The sequence below is a fragment of the Gracilinanus agilis genome, chromosome 1 (assembly GCF_016433145.1).
Source record: "Gracilinanus agilis isolate LMUSP501 chromosome 1, AgileGrace, whole genome shotgun sequence".
In the NCBI taxonomy this organism is placed as follows: Eukaryota; Metazoa; Chordata; class Mammalia; order Didelphimorphia; family Didelphidae; genus Gracilinanus; species Gracilinanus agilis.
Genome location: NC_058130.1, coordinates 308,496,826 through 308,512,657, shown reverse-complemented (window position 1 = coordinate 308,512,657; position 15,832 = coordinate 308,496,826).

Sequence of the window (15,832 nt, the reverse complement as noted above, 5' to 3'; positions counted from 1 at the left end):
CCAAGGTGGACAGTCCAGGGGCATCTCAAAAAACTAACATGAATGACCCCCTACTGTTCCATTAGGCTGTACCTCAATTTCAGAGTCCATTCTTCCATCACCTGTTGTCATTATATGTTCTCAAAGTGTCAGAACCTGTGCAGTAGATCACTTTTGCAAATGAAGTAATCCTGAGAAATAGTGACCCATGAAGAACTATATGCTTTCAAAACCCTCTGCTGTTCAGCTAAACTTCAGAAACGGGGGAGAATTCAAGTGGCAGTATGATTAATCCTATTCCTGTTCTCATATTATCTTTTTTAAAGGTCACTCCATTCCTCAGCTGATACATGAGGGTTCAACTATTGTCATGGAGAAGAATAAGAGCAAAGGTAATTTTCTTATTATTTGCTACCTAGTTTAAGGAGCTTCAGAATAAAAAGGACAGGTTGTTTATTGCTGGACATAAAGAAAGGTACTTCAATGCAGAAAAAGTGAATGAGGCAGATTGAAGTAACTCTTTGTCCAATGGTGTTGTTGCTTGCCAACAACCAAAAGCCCTTATAGGCAACCTCAGGACTCACCCCTGGATATCCTTCTCTTAAATATTGCTGTGATTTCTGTTTTTGACCTTTTTCCAAATCAGATACCATCTCCTAACCCTGGTCTTTCAGGTCTGTAAAGGTAATAAATAAGGGAACTTGTGTTCCATTCAATATATTCCCCTAATTATTTTATTAGATTTTAGGGTTTAGATTTTTGACTGAGAATCTGAAGAGTATCTCACATGGAGGCTTCCTGAAAGGTAACTGCTGAATGATTCCCAGTGACTGAGGTTGTTTCCATGATGATATTAATAGAAATAAAAGGATGAATTCTTATAGAAAAAGCTGTGCCTCCTAATAATTCTATAAAGAAACAAGTTGATGATGCTTTTCTCTCTCTCCCTTGGGTTTCTAGCCTGGAGCACAGAAAAGTAGACCTTAATTTAGAGGGAGATGAGAGATTTCATACACACACACACACACACACACACACACACACACACACACACACACCCTTCAGAAATAGACAATGGCACCTTGCAGTGGAAACACCTGGCTATGATAGAATGTGCATGCATGAAGCCTGAGGAGAAAACTCAAAGGTAATTTTCCTAAACTACAGGTTCTTGTGAAAGGAGATAAAATTATAAATTCCCTTGCCTGTATGATCCTAAGTGATCACCTTCTAGACAAAGAAGGATGATTGCCTGGGCAGCACAATATTTGAGGGTTGACTAAGGGTAAATGTAACTTCAAAAGTTTCTCTTTTTAAAAGTATGGATACCTGCCTCCTAAGTTGAGATTTTCTCAATATCATACTCCTTAAAGAAAGCAAAGGATTGCTAACATAAGAGAAGAAGGCAGTTAGAATGTGGACTCTTCCATTAGAATGTGAATATCTTGAGGGAAGAGACCATATTTTTGCCTTTCCTTGCATCCCAAGTGTAATTTATAAGTGCTATTGACTAAATGATTGACTATAGTTCAAGGGTTAAATTCATGACTTTGGGGAGGAGTTAGAAGAGGTTAAAAAAGAACTAAACCTTGCCTGTTTTGTTTCTCTCCAAGAAAAGAAAAATTAAAAAAAAGTTAAACTCCAAAGTATGTTTACCTTCTGAAAAATAGTCCTAATAGGCGTTTTGAGTGCTTTAAGTCTTTCCATGAGCTCCTGTGGGGCTTCATGATGTTTTTTCAGTGTAGGGGAGAGAATCAATGTTGCCTCCAAATCTGAAACTCATATTATACATTAAGTACCTTTTAGGAGTTGAGAATATCACTCAAGTTCAGAGAAACCTTGATATGATCTATGACTAAACTTCATAGCACAGGTGATCCTTCTTCTCTACCGCTACTCATGGAACATAATCAGAGCAGCTCTCCAGATTTCAACCAACTGTGTGGAAGTTTTGGAACCTACTTCTAGTCATGTGGTAGCCCAATACTGAAAGTACTTTGAATTTTAGTATGACAAAGTAAATCCTAAGTGGCCCTTGGGTCTTTTCCTGGTTCCAGGACAGTGCTGGGAGGTAGAATGAGACACCAAGTAAAAGAAGAGCTTCTGCCTGTCAATCTTTTGGCTCTTACTCTCCAGGTGGCATCATGTAGTACCAGTGAGAATTGGGGAAGGATGAATCTGCATGGCAGCCTTGCTCACATGGTAATCAGAGCAATGGGTTGCACCTTTACATTTCTGCATGAACTCTGGCAGCCTTTGCTCCTTTGGAGTTCCTTCCTGACTATTCAACAAAACCTGCCTTGATTGGGGAACTCTTGCCTAGCACTATTACTTAATAAAGACTCCAGACCAGCCATATTCATTTCTCTCCTGGATTACCTCCTGGCTCTCCAGACTTTTCTCTCTTACATCTACAAGATTCCCCTCTCTCTTCCCCCACCTCCCTAGCTTCCTTTGTGTTGGGTTTCCCCATCAGAAAGTAAATTCCTTAAGGACATGGACTGTCTCTTTTTGGATTATGTTTGAATGTCCAACATTTATCAAAGTGATAGGTAAGTGCTTAAATAAATCCTTTATCTAGCTCTCTTTTTGTATTGAATTCCTCTTCTGCTCCTTCCTTTGGGAAGAACCATATATAAACCATAATCTACCTCCTACAAGGTACCTTTCCTGATTTTCTTTAATGCTTGTGCTGCCCTGCCCACCTAATGAAATTATTTTGGAGTTATTTTATACCTATTATTACTTTCCTATAAGGAAATATGTTATTTTTTTCAGATGAATGCATTTCTTTAAAAATAGGGATGGTTTCATTTTTGTCTTTGTATACTCAACACCCAACACAGATCTTGGAATATAGCAGAGACTTAATAAATATTTGCTGGATTGAATTGATTAATACTATATTTCCTACTGCTGAGAACCCCAGGAAAATAATCCTTCTACTTCTGGGCAACAGGCCCCCTAGTAGCTATTCAAATTTGTCTAAGTTGACTTGCATTCTTGAGGTCCTCTCCTTCTACCTTAACCTTTTTATTCCCCTTTTCTCCCTTCCTACCCCAGAAACTCCAACCTTCAGGCCTTGTTTGAGTTATTAACCATCCCTTCACCAAAGAATAGAACATGAAACCTTCAGTTGCACATACAGAGTCCCATTTTTCACATCATGGAGGCAAGCCAGGGGAAGCAGCAGCACTTGGCATTTGGCACTTGGCACTTGGCACATATTTGGCTCATTTCTATCAAGGGACAGCTTGGCTATGATGGAAAATGGAAAGTAAGTGGGAGAAAAAAAGACCCTTGTTTAATGAGCCAGATGCTCCCAGTGTGTTAAGAGGGCTGTCCAAAAGTTCATTTGGGCAAATGTCTAAACAAACAACACAGCCTTCAGAGGCACATTCATCCCCAACCTGCATCCTACTATGGCCAAGCTTGAAAGGGAAAAATGTGCTCACAAAGCATGCTAGAGGCTGTGAGCATATTTTCTTTAATTATTAATGAGTCTATAGTTACCTATTTGGTCTTCCACTTAATTGTAAGCTTTTTGAGCAGTGTGGCCATATTAAAGGCTGGAAAGCCCATCATTCAGATAATATTTTACATGTGTGTATGTGTGCATATACACATGTGTGTATGTGTATATATCGTGTATACTATACATAATTATATTGATTGCATACATATATGTGCGAATGCATAAATAAGATATACATTTATAAAGTGCTTTGTAAACCTTAACTTGCTATATAAATGTTATTTATTATTATTATCAAGGATCTGATTTATAAGGTTTGCAAAGAAAGGGAAAATACCAACTATGTGGAGGTAAGGAGGAACCTTAGACTTTATTGATTCCTAAGAACATTGATCCAGAAAATATCAAATACTAACCTTTATGCCTATTATCACATCTATAGAAATTTTTTTGAGAGTCATCTATCTATACATGAATTTGGAGCATTCTTGATGAGTGTACAAGTAAGAAATTAGCATATTCACAATCCATATTCAACATATTTAATCACAAACCATATTCAACAATAGATCATACCTTTACCATCTTAAAAGAGACTAAAAGATTATGATTCTTTTTTTTAATACTAATCTTTTTTTTTAAACCCTTGTATTTCGATGTATTGTCTCATAGGTGGAAGAGTGGTAAGGGTGGGCAATGGGGGTCAAGTGACTTGCCCAGGGTCACACAGCTGGGAAGTGGCTGAGGCCGGGTTTGAACCTAGGACCTCCTGTCTCTAGGCCTGACTCTCACTCCACTGAGCTACCCAGCTGCCCCCGATTATGATTCTTATTAGTTGATTATATTTTTATCACTGTGCCACCCAGTTGCCCAATTGATGGGTACCTTTTAATTTCTAGTTCTTTGCCACCACAAAAGAGCTATTATATATATTTTGTAAATATAGGAATTACTTTTTCCTCCTTTTACATCTTTGAGAATATGCTTTGTGTAGTAACTTCTGAGGTATAGTTACGAATTGCATTCCACAGTTGCTATGTCAATTCAAAATCACATGAATACTGCACTAATGGCTCTTTCTTCCTGCATCTCCTCCAGCATTTATAATTTTCTTTTTTTTGCCACCTTAGCCAATATGATGGCTGTGAAGCAAAACCTCCAAATTGCTTTGATTTGCATTTTTCTAATTATTAATAATTTGGAGTATTTTTCATATTACTATAAATAACTCAACTTCTTCCCTTGAGAATGCCTTTTTCATATTCCTTGTTAATTCTTTTAAAAATACCAAATATTAAAATGTTCTTAATCTCACATATTTGAATTAGTTCTTTATGTAGCTTAGAAATTATATCTTATAAAAAACTTGGTTAAAAAGAATTTTTTCCTCTAATTAATTCTTTCCTTTCTACTCTTAAGTACAATATATTTGTTTCTACAAAAACATTTAAACTTTTGCATGTTGATTACCAAGAAATATTTGATCAGTAGAATAATATAACAAAATACCAACTCACAAGCTCTTTGCAAAACAAGATGTTTCCTTCTCTACATACCACTATCCATTCAGTATTCTTTGGAAGCTCTAACCACAACCTGTTCAATAAATCTTTAGTGATAAATATCAGCCAAGGAACAAAACAGTAAGATTTATGCTCATCAGAAATATTCACCACTGTGATAAAGGAAATTTAGTAGAGAATGCAGGTCAAGGAAGAATTCCCTTTGGATGGTAAAGTCCTCCAAATACTCCTGCTTATGGATGACAGTGTATTCATTATATCAAACCCATAAGACACTGCATAGCCTCCTGGAAGAGCTGTATTATCACTTAAAGAAGTTTAATCTGTTTATCTATACAGGAAAAACCAAATGAATGAAGGATGTCAAATTTCCAGATTTCAACACGCATTTCAACATGAATAGGTATTCAATAGAATTCATCCAAAAATATCTGTATCTAGGAAAGATAATACAGATGGACAATGAGGTAGATTAAAAAGAAGAAGAAGAAAAAGAGAGTGGGATGGATTGCTTTTAGAACATTGCAAAATACTTTTACTGACCCCAAGTTTACTCAAATAGCAAAGCTCCATCTTTTCAGTACTGACATTTTCAGGTGTTGCTGCATAGCAATGAGACCTAGAATAGCATTGCCTCTGTGGAACTAAGGAGGAACATGACTTATGAGGCAATGAAAAAGCATATGTTGAGTGTGAAGAGACTATAACATATAGCTAATGAGGAAACTCAAAAGAACAGGGATAAAGGATTGTGTGTCAGAATAGAAAAGGACTGGTTATTTGGCAAAAGTAAGGCTAGAAAACCAGAGGGTTTCATGAATACCTTGGCAATGATTTGAGAGAGAGCGGGAAAGAACTCTAGCATGTTGAGTGAACCGCTCATAGTTAAATTTCAGGAGAGTGTGAATGAGAGTTGCAAAGAATTGGTAGATATGGAAAAATTGTGATACACATCATTGGAAGAAATCTCAGAATTTGTGAAATGGCAAGTTCATTTCAGTATTTGAGTATTATTACATCTAGTACATGACTATGACTCCCAGTGGCACTCAAACAATATTAACTATCAATTGTGAATACTTCCATTTTATGGATGTGGAGTCAAAAACCCAGAAAGCTATAATATCACAGTTACTTGCCATTTGCAAGGGTAGGAATGTTCTGATATTCTCTTTAATGTTCTCTGCTAAGAAGAAAGCTATTTCCCATAGGCATGGCTAGAGCTAGGGCCAGGTATATAGGCATATCCCTGGGGAGCATTCCCATTGCCTTGAGGAGAAATGGAAAGGCCAATGAGAATTCTTCCCTGCTCTGGGGTGGGAGGTGTATCACCCAAGCCGTGCTGCATGCATGCTTGTGTTGCTTAAATAATTTTATACTCTCATTCTTGGGTAAGAAGTCTAAGAGACAAATGTAGATATTTAATGACCCTATAAGAAGGGACCAAAACTAACTAGAACCAGGCCTTATTCACAGTACCATCTGGTGTAATCCAAGGTTCCTATTATACCATGACCAAGCTATAACCACGCACTGCTTTTCCAGGCCAGGGTGTCACTAAAATCAATTCTGAATTGCAGACATAATGGGGCACCATTTTGGTGCTACTTTATATACTAGGCCACCTGGGAATCATGCTTCTTTGTTTCTGTTGGTCTTATCATAGACCATTGGTAGCAAAGAATTTAGCTCAGCACAAAGTGATTCAGAAAGTCAGAGAAGGTTGGAGGATAAAGAAGAGTCGGGAATAATAAATTATTCACCAAGAAAAGCAGCATGAGAAGATGTAATGAGTCAGAAAAGAAAGAAGGATTAGGAAAAGTGGTAGAATAGAAAAAGAAGTGAATTATTTACCAAAAATGACATCACAGTAGAGTGGGGGGAAAAAACTCACCTGCCAGTTAGAAGACCTGAGTTTGAGTCCCAGCTTGATTATATTATATTAATTATATTATACCATATTATATGTACAGATTATATTGTGTTGTGTGTCTTATGTTATAACATATATATGTAATGGATTATTATATTATATTATAACATATATTATAAAGTAAGAATATTAAGTCATGACTCCTGATATTCTGTTTAATGTTCTTTGCTAAGGAGAAAGCTGTTTCCCATAGGCATGCCTAGAGCTAGGGCCAGGTATATAGGCATTGCCTTGAGGGGAAAGAGAAAGGTCAATGAGAATGCTTCCCCACTGAAGTGGGGGACATATCATATATAACATAATATTACATAATATGTGATTTATTTCTTTTACCATCATCCCTCTATTTTCAGGACTCTCAGATTATTTTGACCTTCTAGGGTCATATCCCTTACCAAAACTTTCAAACTTGCTGACATTCTTTAGACTCACTCATTTTACTTTAGCTTCTCTTTCAATTCTCTTTCTTTCTGTTTCTATTCCAGAAACTCAAATTCCTATTCCAAAGCTATAGATTTACACCATCCTTGAACAATTATAAATAGATAGTTATGAGAGACAGAGAGTTGATAGTGCTTTTAAGGCTTTAAAAGCATTTGACATATTATCCCATTTGATCCTCTCAACACTGTGAAGCAATTGCTATTATTATAATTATAATATTGATAATAAAAATGACTTATTAAGTTTTTTTAAATTGAAGTGGAGTGAAGTTAATTGACCTGTCCAGGATAACCAAGATAGTAAGTATTTTGGTTAAGATTTGAACTCAGGGTTTCTTGGTTCCAAATCCAAATGGATTAAACAATTCATTTTTCCTATGATGCCCACAAAAGTATGAAAAATACATTTCTTCTCATATTTGGCACTCGCTACTGTGAGGAGGGATAGAAGTTTTGTCAAATATTTGAGGATCTTCTTTGGTTGGGTCAAGATAATCATTTAACAAACTCTATATCAGCACTAGCCAAGGTATCACTTAGGAATCAGAAGTGTAGAAAATAATTTGGTCAAATTAGGTTAGCTTTAGGCATTAAGAACAGAGAGGAAAATGCAAAAGGAAGAGATAAAACCACCTTTTATAGATATTTTGTTCAAAAATGGATTTCTAAATCATCTATTCTGACTCCTTTCATATTAAAGATAATTAAACATAGAGAATATGAGGTATTTACAAAGAACTAGCAGCTCTGGTGAGAGGGCTTGCCAAGCCCTTTTCAGGACAGTTTATCCACCTTTGATGTTCACCTCTCACCCAGCTCTCACATGTGGCTTTGAGAAGCTATAGCAGCCACATCTAGGTAAAACCACCTCTGCAGACAGACTAATATGGTTTGAGGGTAACTGACAGTTTCAAACACATTGGTGAGTTAGAGGGATGTCTACTCCAAGCATGTGATGACTTACCCCTGAAAAATAGGTAGAAGAGAACAATTTGTTCCAAAGGCCAGGGAAGTACTATGGAACTTTCTAGAACTTTGTTAGACAATGATGATGCTAAGATCATTCTCTACATGCCAGGCTATTGCCAGTCATCCTGACTTTGTGTCCCTGGTCTTTGATGAGTCTGGAATTCAGCCTCACTTAAATCCAATTCACATGTAAGTCAAGACATTCCCCAGGGATGTCATTGGTCCTCTGAAAACAATAAACAATAATGAAACCTAGAAAAATGTCCTTTTTTTCCAAAGTCTTACAGCTACTCAGTAGCAAGCCTGACTTCCCAACCTAGATCTACTGACTTAGAACAATGTAGTACTCTGCCTTTCCAGACAGATCTAATTGATTTGACCTGAGTACTGTTGGGATGGATTAATTTGGATCATTTCCTGATTTTACCTTTATCCACGTGTGTGTATGCATGTATGCAATACATAGGTGTATATATGTATGCATGCATGTGTGTATGACATATGTGTGTATCCCAAATACAAAAAAACCTCTGACTTATCATAAACATGACATACACAAGAATCAACTTGTTACTAAGTTGGTAAAGAAAGATTCAGGATCTGCGAACCCTGCTTTGATGCCCTGGACTGCAAAACATGTTCCCAATATAAAGCATACTATGGCTTATTATCAAACAGACTTAGATGTATCATTGATAAGTCATGTCCTCTGAACCATAACTCTTTTTGGTAGAATATACTTGTCTAATTAGTTTAGAATGTGTCTGTTTAGTCCTTTCCCCAAGATTAGCATTAATAACTTCATGGGAGCCTCACTTATGCATATGGCAACATGATACCTAGTTTAACAAAATACACAGCACTTTTAACCATACAAATAAAAACTAGATCATGTACTGCATTTGACTATAAGAAGCCTTACCTAGTTTTCTTTCTAATAACATCATAAACTACCAATATGGCTTGCTGAAGAAAATGTGCATTTTAAACAGCAAAATAAAAGAGGAGCAAAGTGAAATCTTATGAAAGTCGAAAAGTTTACTATGATGCACATAGCTTTATATATCTTCGAGACAGTGTTAGTGACAACATATGCATATATGTATGCACACACATATGCACATGCACACCCACACCAATACACATGCTTGTAAACAAACGCCAGGCATGATCAGATCCTTAATGTGATATTTTCTAAAAATCATTCCATGGTACATGCAAACTCCTCTGCCTTAGAGTTAAGAACTTATTTAGTTTGGGAAGGGCTGTCTACAGTATGTTCTAAAAACTAAGCCCTTATGGCAATTTTTTCATGACAACAGAGGACACAGATGCCTCATATTTTCAAAACAGGAGACAGAAGTTATGAAAAAGGTCATTATGATAAATCAATCTCTAGTTTGTGCTTCTTTTAAAAAAATACTCCCAAAGTTCTAGACTAAAAGACAAATAGCTGTAAATTCTGTCTGTGAGGTTGTCTCTGCTCCTTCTGGACATTAAATTAAGTCTTCACAATTCTCCCAGAGCCAATCTGTCATCCCTGGATTGTCAAAACAGTTCTCTGCATAAAAAGGTAACTCTCCAAAGAACAGTACCATAAATTGTATAGGAACGTAAATTGAGAGAAAAAAGAGCTTATCCTTGGTAAAGAAAAGGGAAGAGATGGAGAGAGAGCTAGTTGGAAAATATTCTCCCTATGGTTAGTAAAAATATAGCTATTGAGTGTCATGTTTTCCACCGAGGCTGAAGGTAGAACCAGTTAGGATGTCAATTTTTGCATCTCAAAGAGAGTTTTCTGAGATGATCATACAGATCTATGGATCCATTTTTTTTTAACATGAGGAGGTCATTTTGTCAGATAGTTTAACTGACAGGCAAGACTCCCATCATATTCTGTCTCTCCTTCCACTGCTTGTTTCAAAACACAGCAGAGAAATGTTTCTGGCTGCCATTTAGGGAGCATCATCCTGAAAGACTGGGTCCTGCTCCTCATACATGTGTCTTCATAGTTATCTTGCCAGGGGCTACTTCTCATGATTTCCCAGTAGAAAGGCATTTTTAAAATCTTTAATGTGTACTTACAAAGCTTATAGTAGAGCTATTCAGTTGGCAAAGCATCACAAAATTTTACACACCAATATAAAATGTAAGAACCATGTCCTCAAAACTCAATTAGCTTTGCATTCTAGCCATTATTAATGGCATGTTTATGGCATATGGTTTATCCCACCAGTTTTTCTAGTCTTTCTTATCTTTTTTTCCTAGCATAACATGTCTGATATAATAATGAAGTGTGTAATATTCATGTTATACAATGATGGGTATTACACTATGTGAGACACAACACATTATGATGTTGTACTGATGCTTGTTCAACCTAATCTAGACTTTCACTACAGAAAATGACAAAAAGACCTGGATTGAAACATATCAAAAACCCAGGATTTTCATTCTTTCCCCTGATGTCACTGCTCAAGGTTTTAGAAACTTTAATATTTCTCCCTTCCACTAAAGTCCTACCAATACTTCACTGGGTGCTAGAGATAAGCTTGAAGGCTGTAATTTACAATCCCTCTACCAGTGTTCTTTTCATTAACAATTAACCAATAGACTCACATGGATTTTAGAAACTGTGTTTACTCAAACAATATATCATTAAAAAAACATTGTTCCCAAAACCCAAGGTACAACCTCCCATGAATATGTTCCATGATGGGCAGGGGAAAAGTAGGGGTACACTAAAAGTATAATGGCAGGCACAGGTTCAGAGAACACTGTGGCAATTCACAATTCCGGATCTAAAGGTCTATAGTGTCTTCTCTCTCCCTGAGAATCCTCATGATATACACAATGGGACATGACATCAATGTTGTCTTGGTGTCAATGAAATGAGTCACTTTTGCTTTGAGATTGGGATGGCTAGTTTATAGAGCACGATAAGCTGGCCAAGTGCCTCAGAAGGGCTTGCTTCGTGAAGGGCATAGCAGTTTCCATTTTGGACCAGGAAGATTGCTCAGCCATTGGATTGATCATCACAAGGGCACAAAGGCACACGGTATCTGTTCTAGAAGGTCAATCCATTAGATTACATGGTTTCACTCTTCAATGGAGATCTACCACCTCCAGATTCAGGCTTTACTAGATATGCTGTATTCTTTCAGCTGAAGTATTACATAGTCCTTTTTAGATGGAGTGCTACTATATTCTTTCTGAAATGGCAATAACTGTGAATATAATAAAAATGACAATTATACCTAAATTAATTTACTTATTCAGTTATACCAATCTTTCATTTACTTATTCAGCCATAACAATCAAAATGTCAAATAATTATTTTATAGAACTAGAAAAAATAATAACAAAATGCATCTGTAAGAACAAAAAGTTAAAAATATCAAGGGAATTAATGAAAAAAAAAAGTGAAGTAAGATGGCCTAGCAGTACTAGATCTTAAACTGTACTATAAAGCAGTGCTCATCAAAGTAGTCTGGTACTACCTAAGAAATAGAATGGTGAATCAATGGAAGAGATTAGATACACAATATACAGGGATAAGTGACTTTAGCAACCTGGTTGATCAACCCAAAGGTCTCAGCTTTTGAGATAAGAACTAACTTAAAACTGCTGAGAAAACTAGAAAAAAATTATGGCAGAAACTAGGTATAGGTCAATATCTTGTGCCCTGTAGCAGTGATGGCAAAACTATGGCATAGGTGCCAAAGATGACATGCAGAGTGCTCTCTAAGGGCACTCGGCCATTCTCCCTCCCCAGCCCCAGAATTGGTTACTAGAAAGGCAGAGGGTCTTGGGAGGAGCTGCTCCCTTCTCCCCCTCCAACATGCCTAATGACATTTTTTTCACATTCCCCATCCCTCTGCCTAGCAGCCCAATGGGAGCACACAGTGAGTGAGGTTGGCAGCTCATAGGCAGCAGAGCTGGAGGGGACCAGAGTGCTTGGACCACTTCCCTCCCCCTCTCTACACTCTCTGAGGACATTCCTCATTTCCCCCACCCCTTTGATCAGCAACCCAATGGGAGCAATTTCCCCTTCCCCTGTGTGGGATAAGGGGGTGCAGGGAATACTCAGCATGTGGTGGGGGGAGGGGTACAACACAAGGTTTCTGGGGGGGGTCAGGCATGGCGCTTGATCTAGGGAGTGAGGTGGGGCAGGGCCCAGTGTTCTCTCTCTAGAAGGTTCACCATCACTGCCCTATAGCATGATAAGAACAAAATGGCTACATTATTTCAATATAAAGAATGATACCATAAGTAAATGAAAGAAGCATAAAATAGTTCACTTGGCTGATCTATGGAGAAGGGAAGAATTTATGACCAAAGAAGAGACAGAGAATATTATAAGATATAAAATGAATAATTTTGATTGTATTAAATTAAAAAGCTTTTGTACAAACAAAACCAATGTAACCAAGATTAGAAGGGAAACAACAAATTGGAAATTTTTATAACAAATTTCTCTGATAAAGATCTCATTTCTCAAAATTATAGAGAACTAAGTCAAGTTTATAAGAATACACATCATTCTCCAATTGACAAGTGGTCAACAGATATGAAGAAGCAGTGTCCAGATAAAGAAATTAAAGCTATCAATAATCATGTGGAAAAATGGTCTAAATCACTCTTGATTAGAGAAATACAAATTCAAACAACTCTGAGGTACCACCTCACACCTGTAAGATTGGCCAATATGACACAGAAAAGGAAAGTGATAAATGTTGGAGGGGATGTGGCAAAATTGAGGCACTAATGCATTGTTGGTAGAGTTGTGAAGTGATCCAACCATTCTTGAAGGAAATTGGAACTATTCCCAAAGGACTATAAAACTATGCAAATCATTTGATCCTGTAATTGTTATATTGAATCTCTGGGAGCTTGAAGATCACCTTTGATTGACAAATAAGTCAGTTGGATGGAATGTTCCCAGGGAAGTCATGCGAAAGGCAGGAGGAGGAGCAGTTGAGAACCCTGAGCAGAAGTTCTGGGTCTTTGACCTGTGCTGAGGCTGGAGATCAGTGGATCCTGGTCTTGGAGTGAGAGAGTGCAAACATCTCTCTGCAAACTCTTCCTGTACTTGAGATACCGTTCAACCTGTACCTGACCACCACCTTGGTGTCTACTGCCCCCTAGATATTAGGAGTTTCATCATCTAGATATCTAGGTTTCCCAGGGCCCGGGAGGGATCGGGGAAGTGGGCAGGAGACAAAGAAGAGGGTGGAAAGGGTGGAAATAACTCAACTGTAAGGCTGAAGATCTATTGAAGAAGAAGTCAAAGATATCCCAGCAGTTTACCTACTCTAGTTTAGTCCTGGCCAGGCTGAACCAGAGGGAAGCTACATTGATTTTTCATCTGCTAGCAGTTGAGATTTCATTAGTAACCATTAGAATAGGGTCTCCTATACCACAGTCCTTTACCCTTATCCTGCTTGTTCAATATAAAGTTTAAAGTACCTTCCTAAAGCAGTTTCCAAGCTTGTTTTGGGAAGGGAGAAATCCAAGTCAGAATACAAGGCGTTATCCTAGCTAAAGAGCCCAAATCCACATATCAATTAACCCCAGGTGGGTCCCGAAGGGATATACCTCTTAGACCTGAAGGATCCTGCCTGGACAACTATTATAAGGGAGAAGGGTCATCTTATTTCTCTCTGTACATCAATTTACCATCTCAAATAGATCAAGAGGCCTCCCATAATTATAACATAATACTACTACTGTGTCTATATCCCAAAGAAATAATAAAAAAGGGGAAAGGACCTATTTATTAAAAAAATATTTATAACAGCTCTTTTTGTGGTGTGTCTAAAGTAAATCTCTTCTCTCCCCTGGCCAAATACCACTAATTAAGTTGACATAAACAGGCCACTGGAATAAAAGGGAAGTTAAGAACCAATGAGACAGGAAGCAATGAGAGTCAAAAATATCACAAGATAGTAGCACTACCCGACCTGGGCAATCCAGGAAATTAAGAAACTATGGTTGGGTCCTGAGATGTGATATGGTTGAGTTAGTGGGTAGAGAAAAATGTTTATAAGTGGAGGCAAGGAGGAAGTGAGGGTCTTGGGCATGCATGAGGAGGAGCAGAAGTGTGGTAGAGTGTAGCTAGAAGCCCCATAATGGCAGTCATAGATTAGAAAAGCTAAGTACCTCTCTACCTCTCTCCTACTTTTCTCCCTCCTCCCTACTACTACTAGTTTTGATTTAATAAAGCTATTAAGCTACAACCAGCCTCATAATTTTAATTTTTGCAGGTGGCAAAGAATTGGAAATTGAGGGAACATCCATCAGTTGAGGAATGGCTAAAGAAATTGTGGTATATGTTGATGATGGAATACTATTGTGCTATAAGAAATGCTAAGCAGGACTATTTCAGAAAAAGCTGGAAAGATCTATATGAACTGAAGCAGAGCAAAATAAGCAGAGCCAGAACACTGTACACAATAACAGCAATATCATATGATGATCAACTGTGAAAGATTTAGCTACTCTCAATGATCTGGGACAATTCTGAAGGACTTATGACAAAGAATGCTATCCACCTCCAGAGAAAGACCTGTTGGAGTCAGGTGCAGATCAAAGCAAATGATATTTCATTTTAGTTTATTTACAGTTTTATTTCAAGGTTTTGGTTTTATATGAGTATTCTCTTACACGATGACCAATATGAAATTATATTTTGCATGATAATGGCATGGGACCCGGGGTTTCCTCTGTATACTCCAAACTCCAGAAGTATTCCAGATCAAAAGGGATGCAGAGGGGGTAGCTTGGTAGCTCAGTGGATTGAGAGCCAGGCCTAGAGATGGGAGGTCCTAGGTTCGAATCCGGCCTCAAACACTTCCCGGCTGTGTGACCCTGGGCAAGTCACTTGACCCCCATTGCCTACTCTTACCACTCTTTTGCCTTGGAGCCAATACAGAAGGTAAGAGTTTTTGGAAGATAATGATAGTATAATTAAAATTGAAGCCAAATGTAATAGTTAAAAATAATTATTACAATAGAAATATTTTCAAAAGTGCTATACCAAATAATTTGTTCATTTAAATAGTTTCAGATAATTCCATTTGAACTAATATTTATACAAAAGCTTACAATAAAGTAGAAATTGATTAGTAAAAAAAAGGGATGCAGAATATTCCTTTCCTTCTTTGCATTCTTGTAGTGCTGAGGAAAAGGTGACTGAGTATCAGAGACATATGATAAAGAAAGACTCCTGAGAGAAACATTCCCCTTGGATTCTCTCTTAGATTTTCTGATGAACACAGATATCTCCCAGTTCCACTATGATAAGAATTGTGTTGTATCTAAGACATCTAATCATCCCCTGAACTAAAATTCCAGTCACCCTTTATGCTTCAAGACACAAAACATCACTCCATCCCTGATCAGGTGGCAAATATCACCCCACTTCTGATTATATAGTAACATCATCCCATCTCCACATCTCTGGTCATGTAACCCCTGTTGTCTACAGGGTATAAGAAGTCCAGAATCCATG